We start from the raw sequence: 23,249 nt of genomic DNA, 5'->3' as shown, positions 1-23,249 counted from the left end.
TAAATAGACTGTTCCCACCACCTCCTTGTAGCACCCCTAACTTGTTTCCATCGCCAAATTAAGGTTACAGAGTATTATAGTACAATTCAAAACATTTAACTTCAAACAGAAACAATTATTCAAATTAAATACTAACATTCAAATACACATTTCATTTATAGTATAAGTTCACCTACGAACCTTAAACCAAGCTTACGGGCCGTAAAAATATTTTAGGAACATTCAAGGACTAATTTGAAAAAAATAAAAAATTTTACAAACATGGGTTACACGGTCTTATGGCCAATCGCATAACATTTGAATTATACGACACACGGCTATGTTCCAACCCGTGTGGATATTCGAAATAGGGTCACACGGCCATGTCACTGCCATGTGCTAGACCTTGTGTACATTCAAAGTAAGGTCACATGACTGTGTTGGCAAACCATGTAACTCTCTGTAACCGTGTGATTCATCTTGCACTTATTTAAAAGTAACACGGTTATGTGGTGTGGTCGTGTGCCACACGGTCGTGTGACAGCCCGGGTCTTAGCCGTGTGTTTCCAAAATAACCCCTAACGCAAGCGAATTCAACTACCCTTTCTTAAACACCAAGACAAACCATTTCAAGTATCACCATTTCAAGTACTAAACATAACTACATGAACAACTTAACCGAAATAACCTAATACATGTCATTTATAACCAACATCAAAATGACCCAAAACATTTACAGAGATGATGAACGGATAGTGTATGTGCTCCAACTCGATCTTCCAACTATCCAAGCTTTTCAAAATCTACAAGAGAAAAATAAAAACAACGTAAGCAATTTATGCTTAGTAAGCTTGTATAGAATGTAACATAATTTGCTATATCAAGATTATTTAAACTTAATTATGCAATGAGTCATAAAGCATCTATATGTTCATTTGATTCATTTTCGTACCAAAAACCTTAATAGTTTAATAAATTACTCACTCCAATTATGTACCTTTTCGAATAATTTCTTAATAATTTCTTGTTCTAAAGGATGCCATGGTATCTTCCAACCATGGTTTTGATCAGTAATGGTTAATAGATTTCGAAGAGTTCTACACTTATGCATCAAAGAAACATATGGTGCTTTTGTCCCATGAAGACAAATAACTGATAACATTATGATAGCTTATGAAATTTTACATTCTTTCAAAAAGAAAAGAGGAGGCACAGGCTTTTTTTTCCCTAAAATTGGACATGAGTAAAGCCTATGACAGAGCGGAATGGAATTATCTTGAAGATATGATGAAAATGTTAGGCTTTTGCAGCAGTTGGATTGATCTTGTAATGAGGTGTGTAAGAACAGTATCCCGTTTGGTGGTACTTAATGGGAATCAAGGGACAGAATTCAAACCAACAAGAGGAATAAGGCAAGGAGACCCTCTGAGCCCATATGTGCAAAAGGCCTTTCTATGCTACTGAATAAGGCTAAAAGAGAAGGACAATTGGATGGGCTAGAGTGGGCAGAGGAGATCTATCTATCACCCATCTTTCCTTTACCAACGATAGCTATTGTTTGGGGGAGCAATGATGGAAGGTGCAACAACAATGAAAACAGTATTTAATGAGTACGGAAGTATTTCTGGTCAGCTAGTAAGTTTCGAGAAATCCCTGATTTATTTTAGCAGAAATGTACAAGATGACCTTAAAGAGCAAATAGAGGGATTTTTGGGGGTTTGAATCTCAAATAACCCAAAAAAATATATGGGCTTACCAACAATGGTAGGTAGGAGAAAAACGGACGCGTTCGTGGAGTTAAAAGAAAGAGTTATTCAAAAAACCAAGAGTTAGAGCATTTGTAATTTTTCTTTTGATGGTAAAGAAGTTTTTATAAAATAAATTTTACAAGCACTTCCCATGTACGCCATGCAGTGTTTTAAATTACCAGTGTTGCTTTGCAGAGAATTAGAAAATTTGATGAGTAAATTTTGGTGGCGAAATTTAAAAACTAATAAGGGCATTCATTGGAGTAATCGGTTCGTTATGTGCAGTCCAAAAGCGTTTGAGGCTTTGGGGTTTAGGGATTTAGCAATGTTCAATTCTACCTATTGGCTAAACAAGGATGGAGACTATTCATCCAACTCAATTGTTTGTTTGCACGCATAGTGAAAATAAAATATTATCCATGTGGTAATTTTTTAAATGAAAGGTTAGGAGCTTACCCCTCTTTTACCTGGCACAGCATTTGGAATGTGCGTAGTTTATTGGAAAAAGGAACAAGCTGGAGGATAGGGAATGACGAATTAACAAATATCTGGAATGATGCTTGGCTATCTACCCTTAAAAATGGAAAAGTAAAAGTTAGATTATAAATATAAACTATTCCAAAGTAGAAGATCTAATTAATAAATAATCTTTTACATGAAACTATGATGCAATCTAGAACTTACTGGAAAGGGAACAAGCCGAGGCAATCCTGTCTATTCCATTGGTAAGCACGACTCAATAGGATGTTATAATATGGCATGGAGATAAATCGGGCGAGTACACAGTTCAAACTGGTTTTAAATGAATAATTACAAATTACCTACATCTACAGGGTTATTGTACAGACCAAACTAATATAAAAGCTTATTTTAAAAAACTGTGGAACCTCCCGATTCCCAGTAAAATAAAAATACATTTATGGAGAGTAACTAACAATTATCTCCCCACGCTTCGTAACCTAAAGACTCGAAGACTCAAGAATGATGTTACTTGTCCAATCTGCTCAGTAGAAGAAGAAACTGTGGAACACCTTTTTCGAGATTGCGAATTCACAAAAAAGGTCTTGTAGGAGGTTGGGGTTGATGTCTCACACATAAACATAGAACAAACACGGAACCAATGGTCAATCTCTTTCTTTTGCATTAATAACATTCATTTATGTGCAGTCATGGCAATTTCAGTTTGGGAAGTATGTTATAATAGAAATAAATACTACCATGAAAGGAAAAAGTGAAGGGTATAGGAGGTTGTGGGTTTTATTAAAGCTTATATTCTGGAGTTAGATGAAATAAGATCCATAACAGAGGTCAACATTAAGCCAAAGGAGGAACTATGGAGACCTTCCAAGGCAGAATAAGTTAAAGCTAATTTTGATGCATCACTTTTTCAATAAAACATGACAACAATAGCGGGGATCCGAACACTGTAGAAGCAAAGCGTGTCTTTAAGTCGTAATATTTTGGGAAAAAATGGGTTTTCGAGATCTGATAGTAGAATGTGATGCTCTAATAGTTATAAAAACACTCAAATTAGACTCAAAGGACAGATCGACGATTGGCAACATTATAAATGAAATTAAGAGAATACCCAGTTTTCTTAACTTATCTTTTCAATTTCCTCCTCGAAATGCAAATGAAGTTGCGCACACCCTTGTAGCTCGAGGGCACAATCTCACTAGCCCGTCCCACAGTCGTCAACAATCAAAGAAGATGTTTGAATTGGTGAAGATGGGTCATTTCTTTCTGAGTTCGGGGATGATCTACCAAAAATAATGGTTCTTATTTATCTGACAAACTCAGATTTTTGGAGAAGTCTGATACTGGATTATAAAGGAAAATACAGTGATGGAAGTAAGCCAGAAAGCTTCGATAATGGTTAAAGATGCAAAGAAGAGGAAAAGTGCCTTGGAACACGATAGGGTGTGTGGTTTTAATTTTAGGTTTTGCTTGTTTTCTAGGATTTAAGCTTATGGCCTTTTGTTTTTTTAGGAGAACTCGAGGCACCACCTTAGTTACCATTATTTTTATGACAGCTATTAAGACAACTGTTGCTTGTAGGTTTTGGTGAGTGTATTATGTTTCCTCTTTAATGCATAATTTTTCCTTAAAAAAATTTAAATATCAAAATGTAATTTGATCATATATTAATTTATAATTTAAACTTGTATAATAATTTTTTCATTTTGAGAGGCTAAGTCACTTGGCCACCACTTCTAAATTCACGCTTCCCTAATAAATTCTTTTTATTTTAGAAGAAATAATCCCTATCGTTCGATATACATTTGATTTTTTTAGCTTCATGATATATTATTTCAATGAAATATTAAGATGTGTCAAAAGCTTATTTAAATATAAATTAGAGGTTAGAAAATTGACATCTTATTTAGGTTTAAATTAAAGTTCAAATGTTTATTTGTGTGATAAAATATAGGAGTAATCCATCTAAATAAAATATACTTTAAAGGTGTCATACAGTAATAGTCACCGACCTGAGACCGAGACAAGTTTTGGGTCGTCGACCCGCGACTCAGCCTGACAAATGAATGTACACAAGACGTACATTGAGAAGATAGTTAGAGGAGTTGGCGATATTAGCTCGCAGTAGTTGAAAGGAGCTCGCAGTATCAGCTCACAAGAGTCTAAGGGAATTTGCGGTCCTAGCTCGCATACACCAAAAAAGTTCACATGGAGGGGACTACGAACTTCAGCATGTGACTTGAAATGATACATATGTCCAACATGCCCGAGGCCTACTCAAAGTGTCAGTCCTATGAATAGTGGGGCTAAGTAATAACGGTGGAGTCAAATCATGAACAGTGATAATATGTATAAATACTCGAATGTTTCTTTTAATGAGACACAACAAATTACTCAACAATTGGTGCGGTGAGCATGGAGGAACTTCCGATCATTGAATTTTTTAGTTTTCCAGTTTTCTTCAATTTCAAAGAAGAAAATGACTCACCCAAATGAGAACTTTCCCCTCTATCTTTCATCCAAACAACCTGGAGCATCAGGTTCAGGTAGTCAGCCCAACAAGGCAAACTTCTTCACTAGATGGTTCATTGATAGAAAGAAAAACTTCTGCAATACGGCTCATCAAGGAGTTTTCTACAATATGGCTCATCAAGGAGTTTTCGGTCATTTAGACATGAACATATCCACCGGTCAAGGGTTTCCACCTCCCCCTAACCAGGAGGTAACTTTGCAGTAATTTTTTTGCTCCTCAAGAGCAAATGAGGTACATGAGAGGGAAAATGGCTACATAGGAGGCACAATTTGAGTAGCAGTAGACTTTCCAGCAGAAATTATTGAAATAAAATGAGGAGTTGAGAATGAAGGTAAACTTTGAAACTTTCAACTTTTATGACAACGAGAATGTGAAAGATGAAACTCCAGGCATGCATGCAAGGGAATGACAAAGCGAGATGGATGAACTACAACGAGATGTAAGAGCATTGCACCCTGAATCTCAGGGCATAGATTGGTTGTTCTATTCCAACAATCCATTGGCCCTTAACAGAGCAACGGTGAACTTGTCACACAATTTCAAGGTCCCAAAGGACATGTTTGAGGGGAGAAGGGACTCCTGAGCCCACTTGACGTAATACAATAAGTACATGAATGTATTGTCAGCATCATATTCAATAAAGTGTAAAGCTTTTTCTGTAACGCTTAAAGGAATTGTGAATGACTAGTATTTATCCCTTCCACATGGCTAAATTTGAAGCTTCTCTTAGTTAGGACAACTATTTTTGGAGAGATTCAAAGCCCAAAGAATGATCAAAACACACTTATAGACTGATATAGGTGAAACTGAGAGAGGGTGAATCCCTCTAGGATTATGTTAAGCAGTTGCATGCAGTGACTCTAAACACGAAAAAATTAGAGGATCATTAGGCTATTGATGCCTTCATAATGTGGGTACAAAATAACCATGTGCAATACTCCTTTACTTATAATAGACCATATAGTTTGGCCAATTTGTACGAGCAGGCCCACAAATTCGTAGAAGCGAAAGATATTAAGAAGACATTACATGGCACTTTTTAGAGGGAAGATAGACAGTTTAGAAACTGAGAGAGAGCTTGCTACAAGCAAGATCCTCCTAACTAGTTATTGCGAGTGAGAGGTAATGGACAGTAGAGAAACCAAGCACAAGGTGATTCTCTCAAGGCTCCTTAGAGATCTCAACAAAATGATACCAGGAGATACGTCCCCCATGGTAGGTTTGAAGTTTATACTCCTTTGAACGCTACTCACACTTACATTCTGAACTAGGTAAAAGGCCTTAGAATTCTACCTAATCCATCTCCAATAAGGCACAGTACAAGGAGATCCAACTTAAGATACAAATGTGCCTTCCAAAATGATGTCAGACACAAAACTGAAGATTGTTTCACTCTGAATGATGCCATTAAGGAAGCAGTGAGAAACGACAAGCTGACCGAGTTTGTTGATCAGGGTGTTTCCCATCAGGGTTAGAGTTTGCGAGGTGATCTTAAGGGTAAGTAGAAGGTTAGGGGTACCATCCAATTGATAGTGGGAATAGATGAAGAATGGATGACCTATAACACTAAGAGAAAGGCTCACTTCAAGGGAGTTATGCCTATTGATTCATTTAAAAAGCCTCGCTAGTAGGAAAATTGGAAAGTGGACTTTACCGAAGAAGATGAGGAATATCCGATGAGGATGGGAATGATCCTATCGTGGTGACTACAATAATTGTCGATTTTGAAGTAAAAAATATCATTGTAGATAGTGGGAGCACATTTGAAGTTCTAACTTGGGAAGCTTTTCAAAAAATAGGGTTAAAGGAGAATGCATTAAAGAAGGCTAGCCCATTTTATGGTTTCACAAACCATTATGTCAAGGTAAAAGGATCTATTACATTACCAGTAACTTTGGGGGATGATGAGCACACTACCATAGAGTATGTGTAGTTTTTTTGTGGTAGATCATCTTATGGCTTTTAATGTCATTTTTTGCGCATCCCACCATAAGGATGGCAAGGATGATGGTGGCAACTTTTTGTATGAAGATCAAATTTCCCACCAAAATTGGAGTGGGGTACATGCAATTGGATCAGAGAGTAGCAAGGTAATGTTACATGTTGTAGTTACAGCGGCTCACGAGTAGGAACAACGAGGCTAGAGTTCACAATAGGCAAAGTTAGATGGAAAGTTATTAGATTTGGATAGTCTGGATAATAGATACGAGGAGCGAGGAAAGAAACCAAAAGCAGCTGAAGCTATGGAAACTTTGCAACTTTCTAGTGGTAATACAGATAAGGTGGTTAGAATTTCGTCTGCACTGACAAGTAAGGAAAAGGAAAGTTTGAGTTCATTGTTTAAGAATAAATGCTGACATTTTTGCTTGGTCTGCTGCAGATATACCGGGGGTGGACCCTATGGTAATTGTGCATAGGTTGAATGTTTTGTCTAGAGTTAGACCCATAAAGTAGAAAAGGAGAAAGTTCGCAATTCAGGTTGTGGAGGTTATAAGGCATGAGGTTGCAAAACTGTTGGCCGCAGGGTTTATCAGGGAAGTTGAATATCCGGAGTGGCTTTCGAATGTAGTAATGGTGAAGAAGCCGAATGGTAAGTGGAGAATGTGTATAGACTTTACCAATCTCACGGAGGCTTGTCCAAAAAATAGTTTCCCTCTTCCTTCGATTGATAAACTGATAGACGCATCCTCCGATAACAAATTCATGAGCTTTATGGATGCTTTCTCTAGATATAATCAGTTCTCCATGGTTCTTGAAGACCAAGAGAGAAAAAAGATTTTGTTATAGAAGAAGGTTTATTTTGCTATCGTGTGATGCCTTTTGGTTTGAAAAATATAGGTGCAACTTACTAGAGGCTACTGAACAAGATTTTCATAGAGTAGATCGAGTACCTCACAAATTTTAAAAAGCTTAAAGAGTACCTCACATCCCTTCCGTTATTTATGTCACCTAGTGAAGGAGAGACCATTTATTTGTACCTTGTCACGTCTGAGGAAACTGTGGTAGCTATCTTGTTCAAGGAAAAATGTGTTTGATAATTTCCCATGTATTAAATTAATAAGGTGTTGCAAAATGGAGAACTCAAGCACGCAAAAGTTGAAAAACTTATTTTTGCTTTAATTATTGTTGTTCGCAAATTGTGACCATACTTTCAATTCCATCCCATGGTAGTTGTGACGAACCAGCTCATCAAAGAAATTGTCCAAACCTGACACCTCCCGAAGAGTGATCAAATGGAGTAAAAGCTCGCTGAGTTTGGTTCGATAGACTTATGGCAAAGACTAGACTAGAAGCAGAAGTACTCTTGGGGGATCCTGAAGGAAACGTATGGTAGTATGGGCTCTCTTTTGGATTTTAGAAGTCTAATAACACTATAGAGGACAAGGTATTGGTACTAGGGTTGCAGTTAGCTCACTAGCTTGGAGCGAGAGAGGTTATTATCCATGCAGATTCACTTTTGGTCGCCAAACAGTTGAACGAGGAGTATCAGGTCAAAGAGTCAAGGTTGAAGAAGTACCACTCGATTGCAACCCAGTTGCTAGCAGGGTTTGATAAGATACAAGTAAAAAACGTCTCAAGGAGCGATAACACACGAGCAGACACTTTGTCTAACGTAGCGTCTTCCATTTCATCTAGCAAAGGCGAAAGATTATGTTGTAGCACAGGAAAGCCCCAAGTTACGATACACTCCAAGGATATGCTATAAATCAAGAAGACACATGGATGACACCTATAGTTCGCATATTACAAGGGATAAATGAGTGCTTAAATAAAAAAGAGCTCACAAAATTGTAATATAAAGCCACGAGGTATACACTTTTAGAAGGTGTACTGTATAAAAAAGGATTCTCATAGCCACTGTTGCTATGTCTAACGCCATTGGAAGCTGGGTATGTGATACGAGAGATTCATGAAGGTATTTATGGCAAACACTTAGGTGGAAGATTGCTTACCCAGAAAATCTTTAGGCAGGGATATTACTGGCCCACAATTGAGAAAGATGTACATGAGCTAGTTTGCACATGTGATTCTTGCCAAAGGTATGCCTAGGTATAAAGACAACCAGTAGAACCTGTTAAGATCATGTTAAGCCCTTGGGCATTTACAACTTGGGGAGTCAACATCCTTGGCCCATTCCCAATAGCCACAACATAGAAGAAATTTATAGTTGTCATGATGGACTACTTCACCAAATGGATTGAAGTTGAGGCTCTAGCAACCATCATTGAGAGACAAATGGAATCTTTCCTTTAGAAATCTATTATGTATAGGTTTAGTGTACCATATTTGATAATAACAGACAATGGTACACAATTTCAGGGGAAATCCAAGAACTTTTATGTTGATCTTCCTATCTCCTTGGCTCAAAACTCTGTGAAAACTCCCTAAACTAATTGGTAAGTGAGGCTATGAATGAGAAGATTTTGACAGCCTTAAAGAAGAAAGTGGGAGAGGTCAAAGATTTTTGGTTAGGGGAACTACCTGGAATTTTATGAGCCCTGCGAATATCCCCTTACACTGCAATAGGAGAGACAATATTCTCGATGGTTTATGGTGCAAAAGTAATGACTATCGCTGAGATTGGAATGTGCTCACATAAAATAACACACTTCAACGAAAATGCCAAGTAGGAAACTATGAAGCCCAACCTTGATCTCATTGATGAGATTAAATAAGTATTAGAAATCAGGAACACGACACACGCTCAGCAAGTAGCTAGTTATTGCAATTCCAAGGTAAAAGCCAAACAATTTCAAGTTGTGACCTTGTGCTCAAAAACACTGAAGCCAGCCTCCTAGCTTTGCAACAATGAAATATGGCCCCAAGATGGGAGGGACCGTACAAAGTTATGAAAAAAAATAGGCTATAGAGTATACAAATTGGCAAAACTGAAGGGTGCAACTTTACCGCGCACATAGAATGCGCGTCATATTAAAAAGTATTATGCGTAAATTCTATTACTTTAATGAAAAGATGTTCTTTTAATAGTATATTTACTTTATATTATCCTCCCCTCAAAAAACAGTTAGAGAAAGCTTAGGCTTCCAGTTGTGATCTTAATGCTCCCAGGTTCAGTACTCTAGCCTCTAAAACAGTTAGTGAGAGCTAAGGCTGCCAATTGTTATCTTAGGGCTCATAGGTTCAATACCGTAGCCTCAAAAATAGCTAAAGAGATCTAAGGCTCCCAACTATGATCTTAAGGCTTGCAGATTCAATACTGTAGCCTCTAAAGCAGTTGGTGAGAGCTAAGGTTCCTAGTTTTGATCTTAAAGCTCGCAGGTTTAATACTTCAGCCCTGAAAAAATAGTTAGGGAGAGCTAAGGCTCGCAGGTTCAATACCACAACTTCTAAAACCGTTAGCGAGAGCTAAGGCTCTCACCTGTGCTCTTAAGGCTTACAGGTTCAATACCACAGCCTCTCAAACAGTTAGCAAGAGCTAAGGCTCCCAATTGTGATCTTAAGGCTCACAAGTACAATACCACAACCTCTAAAATAGTTAGCAAGAGCTAAAGCTCCCAACTGTGATCTTAGGGCTCGCAGGTTCAATACCGCAACTTCTACAACAGTTATAGAGAGCTAAGGCTCCCAGCTACGATCTTAGGTCTTGCAGGTTCAATACTGCAACCTCTAAACAGTTAGCAAGAGCTAAGGCTCCCAGCTATGATCTTAGGGCTTGCAAGTTCAATACTGCAGCCTTAAAATAGTCAGCGAGAGTTAAGGTTCCAGGCTGTGATCTTAAGGCTCGTAGGTTTGATAAACCGTAATACATATTTTTATCCCATGCTTAACACATTTAATGGATGAATTTTCCTTAAAATTAGTGAATTCGATGCTCCTAATGCCTTAATTTCATGTTTTACACTTAGGTGAGCATAGGAGAGTGAAAGGAACGAGAAACGGGCCAAAACAGAGAAAATGGGCCTACGTACGATATCAACACGGCCTAGACCTCCTCACACAGGCAGCCCACACAGCCGCGTCAATTTGGCAGAATCGAAGCACGACTCACACGGGTGGCCCACATGCCCGTGCCTATTTAACATGCTTGACCACGACCTTAAGTAATCGCACAGGGCGTGTCCCTATCGAGCCCAAGTTTAGTCCAATTCGGAAAAGGCCAATTTTGAGGGTTCTTAGGCATTCTAAAGCCTATAAATACACCCTAGAGGAGGAGAAAAATATATAGACAGAGAGGGAAGTAGGGAACTGCTCAACGAAAGCCGATTGATCCATCTCAGAAGCCAGATTCATCATCAAGACTGAAGATCTCCCCTCAATATCCCTTTAGGAGTTTTGGGTCTTGCTTTATGTTTTGTATTCATTATTCTTCTAAGATCTTTACCTTTTTAGTTTTGAACTAAAACCCCTAAATACCTTTGGGGAATGAAACCTAAGACAGATCTTGTTATTATTATCTGAATTGTATGATAAATATTTGACTTGTTCTTAATTCTTGTTTTGATATTCCAGGATATTGATTCAAGTTAAGCTCTTATTCAGAGGAGGAATAGACCCTGTCTAAAAGTACATTTATCATAATTAAGTAGAGTTGATTGCGCGCCTAGAGATAGGGTGACAAGATTTTGCCAGATTAGGGTGAAACCTAATAAGGGGATCCATAGATCGAGTTAATGCAACCCTAGGGAGTTAATTAGAAAGAGATTTCAATTATTCAACCTATGGTTAGAAGTTGTTAGTCTCGAGAGGGATAATAATATAACTTAGAGATTTCTACGGATCAAGTCAAATGAATAAATCGTCCGATTCATAGTCAAATAACAAGTGAAGTCTAGCTGGATCTATCCTTAGGTATTGTCTTAATTCAATCGTTTTTCAAAAAGTAATTCCCCAATTCTATTTTCTGTGATTTATTAGTTTAGTTAATTAGTTAGTAAAAACAAACTCCGTTATTCTTAGGCTAGATAATAAAAAGACAGTCATTACTAGTACTTTTAGTTCCTTTAGGTTCGACAATCCGGTCTAGCTAAAACTATACTACTGTTCGATAGGTACACTTGCCTTCATCGTGATAATAGTTAGTTTTAAGAACGATTCATTATAAATATTTAAAACCTGTCACGAATATCACGCATCAAGTTTTTGGCGCTGTTACCGGGGAACTAAGATATTAGGAACACTCGATTTTTATTACTTTAGTTATTTACTTTTACTGCAATTTAAATTTATTTCTAATTTTTATTACTAATTCTTCTTTTTCCCTTTTTCTGGCAGGTTCTTATAGTTTATGACTAGAAGAAACCCGTCAGGACCATTGCTTTTTGATAGTGAGATCGATCGCACAGTTCGCAGAAACCAAAGAGAAATAAGGCGAAGCTTAAGATACGCAGAGAACGAGCAAGAGGACGATATTCAAACCCTAACTGAAGAGATGGCTGAAAAATAAGAAAATCCGCTACCTCCTACAATTGCTGTTAATCAGAATCCTACTCCGCGCACTATGTATGATTATGCTAAACCTAATTTAACAGGAACTGAGTCAAGTATAGTTAGACCTGCTATTGCTGCAAATAATTTTGAACTAAAACCTAACACAATTTAAATGATACAACAGTTTGTTCAGTTTGATGGTTTGCAAGATGAGGATCCCAACGCTCACTTGGCAAATTTCCTAGAATTTTGCGATACCTTTAAAATTAATGGCGTTTCTGATGACACCATCCGTCTTCGGTTGTTTCCTTTTCATTAAGGAATAAGGCTAAATAGTGGTTGAACTCGTTACCATGAGGGTCAATCACTACTTGGGAACAAATGACCGAAAAATTTTTATTAAAATATTTTCCACTGGCTAAAATAGCCAAATTACGTAATGATATCTCTTCTTTTGTGCAGATGGATTTAGAAACACTCTACGATGCATGGGAGAGATACAAGGACCTTTTGAGAAGGTGCCCTCACCATGGGTTACCGCATTGGCTACAGGTTCAAACGTTCCATAAGGGCCTGAATCCTTCGACTTGGCAGATGATTGATGCAGCAGCTGGAGGAACTATCAATAATAAAACACTTGAGACGACTTACGAATTTATTGAGGAGATGTCACTGAATAACTATCAGTGGCAAGTTATGAGAACAAAGCCAACGAAAGCAGCCGGTGTTTTCAACCTCGATGCGGTTACTATGCTATCTAACCAAGTAGAACTCTTAAATAAAAAGATTAACGGTGTGGTTCTACTCAGGTACATCCAATGATAAGGTGTGATTCAAATGGAGAAGGAGCATGCACAGAATATCAACCCTTCAACCTTAGCATCGAGGAGGAACAAGTCCAATACATGGGTAACAATAACTCTAGATCCCAAAATAACCCATTTAGTAACACTTATAATGTAGGCCGGAGGAACCATCCCAATTTCTCATGGGGCGGTCAAGGAAATCAAAGGCCACAACATCCTCCGGGTTTTCAACAACCACCTTACCAACAAGAAAAGAAGCCGAACCTTGCAGAGATGCTAACCAAATTCATCTCAGTGTCAGAAACCCATTTTCAAAATATCGAGACAGCACTTAAGAATCAACAAGCATCGATCCAAGGGCTCGAAACTCAGATTGGACAGCTTGCCAAGTTGATTTCTGAACGACCACAAGGTAGCTTGCCAAGCAACACAGAATCTAACCCAAGGGAGAAACTCAACGCGATTACTAGTCAAGATGAGGAAGGGTTAGTCACACTTAAACCAGAACCAAGGCAAGAAACTGAGATAAGTAAAGGCAAAGGTGAGGTAGACCACAATAAGCAGAAATCGGTAAGTACAGAATACAAACCTCGTGTGCCATACCCTAATGCGACAAGGAAAGACCGCTTAGATGAACAATTTGGTAAATTCCTTAAACTTTTAAAAAAAATTACATATTAACTTATCGTTTATTGAAGCTCTATTGCAGATGTCAAACGTAATGAAATTTTTAAAGGAGCTTTTAGCAAATAAGCGGAAGTTGGATGAGGCTTCGCATGTGAAGCTAAACGCAGTTTGCTCAGCTATTCTACAGAATAAACAACCCAACAAACTAAAAGATCCAGGGAGTTTTACGATTTCTTACTTAATTAGTAGTTTAGATGTTAATAATGCATTAGCTGATTTAGGGGCTAGTATTAACGTTATACCTTACAAAATGTTTAAACAACTAGGTTTTGGGAAACCCAAACAGACTAGGATGAGCATTCAATTAGCAGATAAAACTATAAGATTTCCTAAGGGTATTATTGAAGATGTGCTACTTAAAATCGATAAATTTATATCTCCCGTTGACTTCGTTGTTCTAGACATAGAGGAGGATAGCAACACTCCTTTGATTTTAGAAAGGCCCTTTTTAGCAACTGCTAGAACGATTATTGATGTTGGCACAGGTGAGCTCACACTTCGTATGGGAGATGAAACAATCACCTTTCAAGCTCGCAATTTTGGCAACACATCGAAAATTGAAGGTGATTGTCTAAACCACTCTACTAAAACTGACAATATGATGCAACCTATTTTGCAAGAAATGAGTTTGAAAGAAGTACATGAGCCATTTTCAAGCAATAGTAGAGGATTCATGAATAACGAAGGCCACAAATTGAGGAGCTAGATGAATGGCGGACACATAAACCGAGAACACACGATAAACCAAAACTACGCCAGGATGAGCTCAATACCTTTCCAAATTAACTTAAGGTTGGAGATAAAGTTTTATTAGATGCCGCAGATCCTCACATTGTCACTACCAAACCGAATGAAGAAATCCCTCTTACAGTACTTAGCATTTTCCCATTCGGTACAGTTGAGGTAAATTATCCTAAGTTCGGCACTTTTAAGGTAAACAATACCCGCCTAAAACCTTATTTTGATGAGATTCACAGCAGGAACGAGGAGTATAAACTCCTCGAACCACCATGACCATTCAATGGAGAGGTAAGTCAAGCTTAGACTATAAATAAGCACTTCTCGGGAGGCAACCCGAGCACTAACTGTATTAACTTCTTTAAATTTTAGTGTTTAAACACCTAACTTACTAACGGAGCTCTTGAATACAGGTTTCCCACACAGACACGGCCTAGCACACGAACGTGCCTTAGGCCGTGTGGAAACAGGGCAAAGATTTTTCCTAGCACGAGCTACGATAAATTGCCATTACCGTGCGACATGGTCGTGGGTGAACCTACCAAAACAACACGGGCGTACGACATACCCATGCCTTGAAACCGTGGCCAAACCTGTCAAATTAACACTGGCTTGCGACACGCCTGTGCCAAGCAAGTGTGGTTGAACATGTTAGATTAACACGGGCGTGGGACTACATACACGAGCATGGGAGAAGTGAACGAAGACAGACACGACAGTGCGACACAGTCGTGTGCACCCACACGCCCAAGGAACACGGGAGTGGGCCAATTGTTAGACGCGCCGAAATTTAAAAATCGCGAATCACACGGGCAAAAATTGGGGAACACGGGCATGTTCCATTGCCGTGTGTATCAAAAATCTATAAATACCCTGCACTATTCATTGTCTTCTTCACTCAAAATCCCTAACCCTAGCCGCTACAAGTCCACACGGCCTCCCTACCACACGAGCAAAAATTGGGGAACCCGAGCATGTTCCATGGCCGTGTGTCTCAAAAATCTATAAATACCCTGCACTATTCATTGTTTTCTTCACTCAAAATCCCTAACCCTAGCTACTGCAAGTCCACACGGCCTCCCTACCATGCCCGTGCACCGCTCCCCATTCTATTTTTGACGCCCAATCTCTCTCCCTTAGCGTTTGTTTACTCCTTTCACTTCTATTTTACTTATTTCTAATGCTTATTATCAAAATAATCTTCATTTTCCTCATACTACTTTCATTTTGCTCATTATTCTATTATTTAATTTGCATTCTTAGGCTATTTATCATACATTTCATGTTGAATCGAGTTGTTAGGAAAGCCTCATTCTATTGTCATACCAATGCCATTACTATGCTAATTCTCATGCTATTACCATGCTAATGTCACAAAATTATGTTATCAAATTGATTATTTTGGTTGAGTTTGGTTAGTATTAGAATTTTGGCTAAAATTATTAGTTCAAATTCATGGCTTTTTCCTTTTGAAATTCGTTTACCTACTATTATTCTTTTTTATATTGCAGGTATACAATGTCGTCTTCACGTGGTAAAAAGGCCGCCATCCCTACTTCAAAGAAAAGGAAGGGAGCGTCATCTTCCTCGGGTCCTACCGTGGAAATTCGTCACCCTTTCTTGCAGTTCACTATTGGGCCCCAAGAAGAACTTTACCAAATACTCTGGACCCAACCTTTAATTGCAGGCCGCTGCATCGACTAAGCTGTAGTAGAACAAGTTCAGTTGGCTGATGCAATTTCGGCTTTTCTAACCACCAACCCTTGGGAGCTTTTCTTCAGGATCATTGAGCAACATATATCGAGCTGACGATGGAACTATGCTCAACGTTTCATCTTCAGATCGTAATGACAAATTACGATGATCCCGACACAGTCCAATTTTGCCTAGGCGGATTAGTTCGCTAGTTAATCGTCCCAGAATTTGGTATTGCACTGGGCTTATATACAGAGGAATTCAAGGAGAAGAATGACTTACATGCTCTCAACCGCCACATCCATCGTTCTCCTTTACGGTGCTGGGACGCACGAGTATCATGTTTGGCCTCCTACAGCCCTAGCCGCTCCAAGGCACCGTCTCTCCCTCCATCTCTGAGGTACTTACACGCCATTTTGGCTCATACGTTAACAAGAAGGAGAGAGAGAACTGGAGTCGTCAACACTCACGACGCCTACTTTCTATGGTGTATGTCACACGGGCAAGTCATAGACCTTGCCTATTTTATTGCCCTCGCCATTCAACATCAGAAGGAGTGGCATAGGAAGGGGGTCACCTCCATTAGGCCCTATGTGACGCGGTTGGCTCGGTATTTCGGTCTCCTAAACACAGCAACCCAATCATCCTCCCTCACTCTCATAGGCCAGATGTCTCCATAGGGTACCTTTAGCATGCTAAGTATGAGGATGATCGAGAAGCACCAAGGAACCTACCCTCCTCAATATCATCTCGCCCAATCTACCGAGGAGGAGGCCCCTGAGGACATTACTGATGATGTCCCTCCACGTCACGAGGACCCACCATCTCGCCACCACCACCCTCTCGTCGAATTCATGCAGCGGCTTCATACGCTGACATCTCTGAGCGCCTAACTCAATTCGAGCAGCAGTGTTTTCAGCGCTTCGATCACATTGATACTACAACCAGATTTGTCAGCACTTCCACATCTCATCGCCACCCCCACCTCGCGAACCATTTAGCGATGAAGATGTTTAAAACCTTTTATTTATTATTTTATGTTTTTACTTTTATTTTATTTTAAGACTACTTTTTATTTTTTTTCACCTTATTTTTATTAGGACTTATTATTATTATTTTACAATTTTTAATTTTGAATAATTCATATTAAGTACTTACCCTTCCTTATATATTTTTTAAAAGAGTTCCTGATTCTATCACAGTTATAAAGAGCTCCAAAGCTCACTATTACTCAGGGACTCGAAACTCCACTGGGAAAGGTTCTCCACGACTGTCATCTCTTGCTCGACCACGACCATAACCAACTTTAGATATAATATTCTTTTGGCGCAGGACTTGTGGACTAATGAACCTCTACCACTATCAGAGTATCCTCCTCCATCCTCACGCCGATTATTCTCCAAAACTCCAGTTCAAGGAAAATCATTCATCACTCAAGAAGTTTCACTTCTCTCCCTATCTTTTTTTTATATTATTTTCTATATATCTATCTTTGTACATTGAGGGTAATGTACATCTTAAGTGTGGGAAGGTATTCATTTTTATATCAGAAAAATCCCTAAATGATTGCCTTGCTCTCTTGAAAAGCTCTCATATCATGTTTAGGATAAATTTTGATTGATTTATGATTTTTATTGATATATCTTAAATTAAAGACATTCATGCATTGATTATTTAAACTTTAAGAAATTAGAGAATTAAGCATGATAAGTTGATTTTTAAGAATATAAAATTTTAAGTTGATTCCCCAAGTTTAGGTATTATCTTGGATTGAAATCCACAAGTTTAAACATCAAAAAGCCATAATTTTTTGTGAGATCTTGAGCCTTTAGAGCATCTATTATTTCTTTCATGCTCACTTTCATTATGAGTATGTCAGTATTGAATTGTTATTCTAGAACTTGCTTGATTATGAATGTCAAGACCATACCATTTGATTTGATATGTCAAAATGATAAAGACACTTAGATTTAACCCACTCACTCCATAAAAGCCTACCTTCACAATTAACCCTTAGTGAACCCCCTTGAGCCTAACAACTCATTCATTGATTTACCCTCAATATTAGCCCATAACTCATTATTGTTGAAATCCCCTAAATTAATTTGATACCTATTTTTGTCGAGATTTGAGTTGGAATAATTGTTTAGCCATGTTTTATTCTATTTTGTAATTTGGCTTGTTCTTAAAAAAAATGTATACATATTAGTAGGAGTGATCTTCTAAGCTAAAGAAGTTAAATTCCATATTATGAGAAAAAGCTCTGTTGCACGTAATTGTTGACTAGTCATTTTTCTAGTTAGGAAATTTTTCAATTCAATCTCGATTCTAACCCTTTCTTTCAGCCTGTGACCACACCCTCTAACTAAAGCCACGTTACAACCCTCTAAAGACCTTTTGATTGATGTTTCATCTCAATTTATAGTGGTGGAGATTTGATTTTCATGCAAGCCTATGGTAATGACTCTTCATTATTGACTATTGAATTCTTCATTTTATTGTCCTTAAACACTTCGAGTGATTCGAGTAAATCTTTAGTGATGATATGAAACTCTGTGATATTTTGAATCAAAGGTAATTACTTAAATGAGGGGAGACACCTATGTTTTCATGATAAAATGCTCAACTTGGAATGTTTGAAACTTTGATGTTCTTTCAATTGAATTTTCAATGTATGATTACCTATGGATTATTTTGAGATATTATCAATAGAAATTATAATTTGAGAAGAATTTATTTTGATTATGAGTTGAGGATTTTGCTTGAAGACAAGCAAATGCTTAAGTGTGGGGTTATTTGATAAACCGTAATTCATACATATTTTTATCCCATGCTTAGCACATTTTATGGATGAATTTTCCTTAAAATTGGTGAATTCGATGCTTCTAATGCCTTAATTTCATGTTTTACACTCAGGTGAGCATAGGAGAGTGAAAGGAATGAGAAACGGGCCAAAAACGGAGAAAATGGGCCAACGTACGAAAGCAACACGACCTGGACCTCCTCACAAGGGCAGACCACACGGCCGTGTCAATTTGGCAGAATCGAAGCATGACTCACACGGGTGGACCACACACCCGTGCCTATTTAACAGGCCTGACCACGGCCTTAAGCAATCGCATACGAGCGTGTCATACGGGCATGTCCCTGCCGAGCCCAAGTTTAGTCCAATTCCAAAAAGGCCAATTTTGAGGGTTCTTAGGAATTCCAAAGCCTATAAATACACCCTAGAGGAGGAGAAAAAGATATACACAGAAAGGGAAGCAGAGAACTGCTCAAGAAAAGCCGATTGATCCATCTCAGAAGTCGGATTCATCATCATGACTGAAGATCTCCCCTCAATTTCCCTTCAGGAGTTTTGGGTTTTTCTTTATGTTTTGTATTCATTACTCTTCTGAGATCTTTACCTTTTTAGTTATGAACTAAAACCCCTAAATACCTAAGGGGAATGAAACCTAAGACAGATCTTGTTATTATTATCTGAATTGTATGATAAATATTTGACTTGTTCTTAATTATGTGTTCTTATTATTTGAATTGTATGACAAATAAACTTGAAAATTTTCAATTTTTTTCGTTCATAAAGAAGAGTAGTACAAAGTTAAAAAATTAAAGATAATTAAACTTCAATTCCTCCTTCAAGATCACCACAGACTTTATTCTCCTTCTCAACAACTTTAGCAGTGTCGATAGCAGGGCCAGTAGTGATGTTATCACTAGCAGGCACAATAGTTGGTTTAGAAGGACTTTTTTTGAGGTAAAAATGCCCTAAAATTTTCCACTTGGATGCAAACCCATCCAAAGTGGCCCTCGAAGGATAGTGAACATCAAAGCCAAGCTAGTTCATCTCTACCTCAGCGAGAGAATTGAAATCAACATTGCGAAAATCAAAAGGCCCAAAAACAACTTGAGCATGCAGAAGAATATTAGATTTAAGCTCAATGGTGACATCACTCAACGTCCTCAAAGTATTCTTCTTAAACCCCTCAAAAGCATTTTATTGTTTTCATTTTAACTCCGCCGTTACAGCCTCATGCTTTGTAATGATTCAGTTCACAACTTCTTTATGCTCTTCTACAACCCTTCTTAGCTCAACACCCAGGGTCGCGACCTCGTTGGATAGTGCATAATTATTCACTTGTTCAGCTCTTAACTTCCTAGCAAGCTCATCATTTTGTTTGTATAGCACCTTATTCTTAGTCCTCATTTTCTACCGTCGCTCCTAAATACTCTTAAGATTTCCTTCAAACTCCTTTTGAGTAGCCTCCGTCCCAATAATTTTCTCTTTAAGGCCTAAACTAATCATGGAGGCCTCAGCAATGAAGGCTTGTAGAGAGGACCTGAATGTAACAATGTAGATTTTTGCGAACTCCTAGGTGAGTCATCATCACATATCTTCTTCTTCACAGCCTCTGGCACTGAAGCTCTCCACTATTTTAAGCAGTTACCTCCCTAGTGAAAGGTATAATAAGGAGAGAGATACAGGAAGGAGGAGAGTTATCGCGAGCAATGACAGGAGAACTCTTACGAGCCATAGTTTGTGAGCACACTGAAGGGGAAGCAGAGGTTGTAACAGTCCAGTTTTGACCCTAGACGGAACAGTGGTTTTGGGACCAAAAATCTGAGTAAAAAAATATTTAAATATTATTTTCAGTGCATATAATATATGGATTAGTATGTGTGAAAGTCTCGTATGAAAATTTAAATGTTTGTGTGCTTAATTTTGAAAAATGACCTAATCGAGTAAAATGTTAAAGTGGCCTTCTAATTGTTAAAGTGCCTATTTGTTTTGGTTTTATAATTGTGAGGTTCTTATGTGGTTATTTAACCATTGGAAGTTTGAATGGACATAAATAACCATCCATTAAGTGAATTTGTAATGGATTATTAAAGGTTAAAATTGTGAAAGAATTATTAATGTTAATTAAAATAAAACAAAGGCATGAAAATCAAGTCATTTGTGTTCATCTTCAACCGAAAATCAAAATAAAAGAAAAGAAAAAGAGTTAGCTAGGGCTCGGCCATACTAAAGCTCAATTGAAAGTTCATTTTTGTTCCGTTTTTGATAATTTCTACGTTTTTTTAATCGTTGCTTTGCATACTATCAAGCCCATGTCTCTTTTTTGATTTTGTTGATGATTTTGAGTTATGCCATTGATGAAACAATGAGTTTTGTGAAGTTAGTTGTTGATAAATGGAAAATATAATTTCAGTTAATATCTTTTATCTTTCGATTTTTGATGATTTTGAGTAAAATGGGCTAAATTGTGAAATTTGTAATTTGAGGGACTAAAATGTGAAATAAATGAAATGTGTGGACTTGTGTGAGTGCTATGAATATTCGGCCAAGCATGAGTATGTGCAAATTATGTGTATTTTGTGATTTTGTGAAATAGGGACTAAAGTGTCAAAATGTGAAAATGTGAGGGCTACTTTGCAAAATGCCCTAAATATGTGTTTATGGATTGTTTTGAATAAATTTGTGATTGAATAAGTTAAATTTAAATTTATATAGATCAAGAGTTAAAGAAAATAGAGTTAGATTGAGGAAAGTCGAAAGTTATCGAGTAACCGATTCCATCTATTCGAATCCCTACGAAGTAAGTCGATATACAAATAAGCTTGTTTGAATTGAATTATTATTATTCATTTGATATTGAACTCTGATAAATGAATGTTTGAGCTAAATGTATGTTATCCGAGAAAGTATCGACAAGGTTCCGACGTCTGAAAAGCCCCGTACGAACCTTAGGAATAGTGAAGATACATATGTCATGACATAGGATCTTATATGTGTTTTCGTGTAAGACCATGTCTGGGACATTGGCATCGACTTCTGTTTTATGTGTAAGACCATGTCTGGGACATCGGCATTGTATTTGATTTCATGTAAGACCCTGTTTGGGACAGTGGCATTGATGTTTGATTGCATGTAAGACCACGTTTGGGACGTTGGCATTGTATATGGTTCCCAAGCTTTCCACGTATCCTTATGTTTCTAAATGGTTCAAACGGGCATTCTAAAAAATGAATGACTTGTGAAATACATATCTGATTCAGGTACGTTCGAAATGAGTATCACATTTGATAGTGAAAGGTAAGTATGTATTCTTTAATGAACAAAAGATGATATGTGGTAAAAACATGAGAAATTATGCTATATGTGTCATACAAATTGGAAGATATGAAATGTATGTGAATATGGTAGTTGTAATAGTTTATGACTTAAAGTATATGTAATTTGATAATGAATTAATGTTTAATGTGTTAAGTTTATTTGTATATGGCTTACTAATATTTTATAAGCTTACTCTGTGTGTCTTTTAACTGTATTACAGATATTGTAGCTACTGGAAGCTCAGGGATCATTGTGGATCATCACCGCACTATCGAACTTCATTTTGGTACATTTTGGAAATGTAAATATTGGAGTATGGCATGTATAGGCTAGAAGTACTTTGAATATGTTTTGAAATGTGTATATATCTAGCCATGTGATTTGGCTTGATTATGGATATGTTTATAAATGAGTTGTGGTATAAGTTATATGATGAAGTTATGTTTATGACATGTTCTTGTTTGGCTAAAATAAATGGTCAATCTGGCAAGTATTTGGTAAGTTCATAGTATGAGGTGGAGTGGTATGTATTAAGGTTTATAAACCATATGTTTTGAGATTTTTTTGTCTTATGTTTTGGAATAAAATAGTAAAGTTATTAAACATGAAATTGGTTAGCAATGATATAACATGAATGGTTAAAGTTTTGGTTGTGAATTGGATGTTAATTGGTTAAGAAAAGTTGTGATTTTGGTTGCTTGTAGATTTGATTTAAATGGGTGGCAAATTGGCTTTTCTAATGGCTTATTTTTGTCCACACTGGCAGAGACACAGGCGTGTGTCTCAGCCGTGTGCTACACACAGTCATGTTGTACGGCCGTGTGTCCCTTGGGGTGCCCTATAATTTTAAGTCAGGTTCAAGCACGGCCAAGGCACACGGGTATGTGGCTAGTCGTGTGGCTCAAGTCAGACTCGACCACGGCCAAGGCACGCGGGCGTGTCTTGTGGCCTTGTGAGTAAGTCAGTATGTATGCCCTGTTTTGACACGGCCTATTCACATGGGCGTGTGACATGTACTTGTTTGAAAAATGTTTAAATTTCGGAGAAATTTGTATGTGTTCGGTTTAGTCCCGACCCTT

The 23,249-nt window shown here is 37.7% G+C and overlaps 1 long non-coding RNA gene and 1 other non-coding gene across 2 annotated transcripts; both read right to left on the bottom strand.

Moving 5' to 3' along the window:
• Positions 1-233: 233 nt before the first annotated feature.
• LOC107951122 (uncharacterized) lies at positions 234-3,787 on the bottom strand. Its single transcript, XR_001698331.2, has 3 exons — positions 2,412-3,787; positions 2,184-2,300; positions 234-782 (listed from the first exon to the last, which is right to left on the bottom strand). It is a non-coding gene; the product is annotated as an uncharacterized lncRNA (long non-coding RNA).
• Positions 3,788-12,555: 8,768 nt separating this feature from the next.
• Positions 12,556-12,662, bottom strand: LOC121217186 (small nucleolar RNA R71). The gene has a single exon (XR_005913341.1). It is a non-coding gene; the product is annotated as a small nucleolar RNA R71 (small nucleolar RNA).
• Positions 12,663-23,249: the final 10,587 nt, after the last annotated feature.

Source organism: Gossypium hirsutum, chromosome A02, assembly GCF_007990345.1.
Source record: "Gossypium hirsutum isolate 1008001.06 chromosome A02, Gossypium_hirsutum_v2.1, whole genome shotgun sequence".
NCBI lineage: Eukaryota > Viridiplantae > Streptophyta > Magnoliopsida > Malvales > Malvaceae > Gossypium > Gossypium hirsutum.
This window is presented reverse-complemented; position numbering and strand designations above follow the sequence as displayed.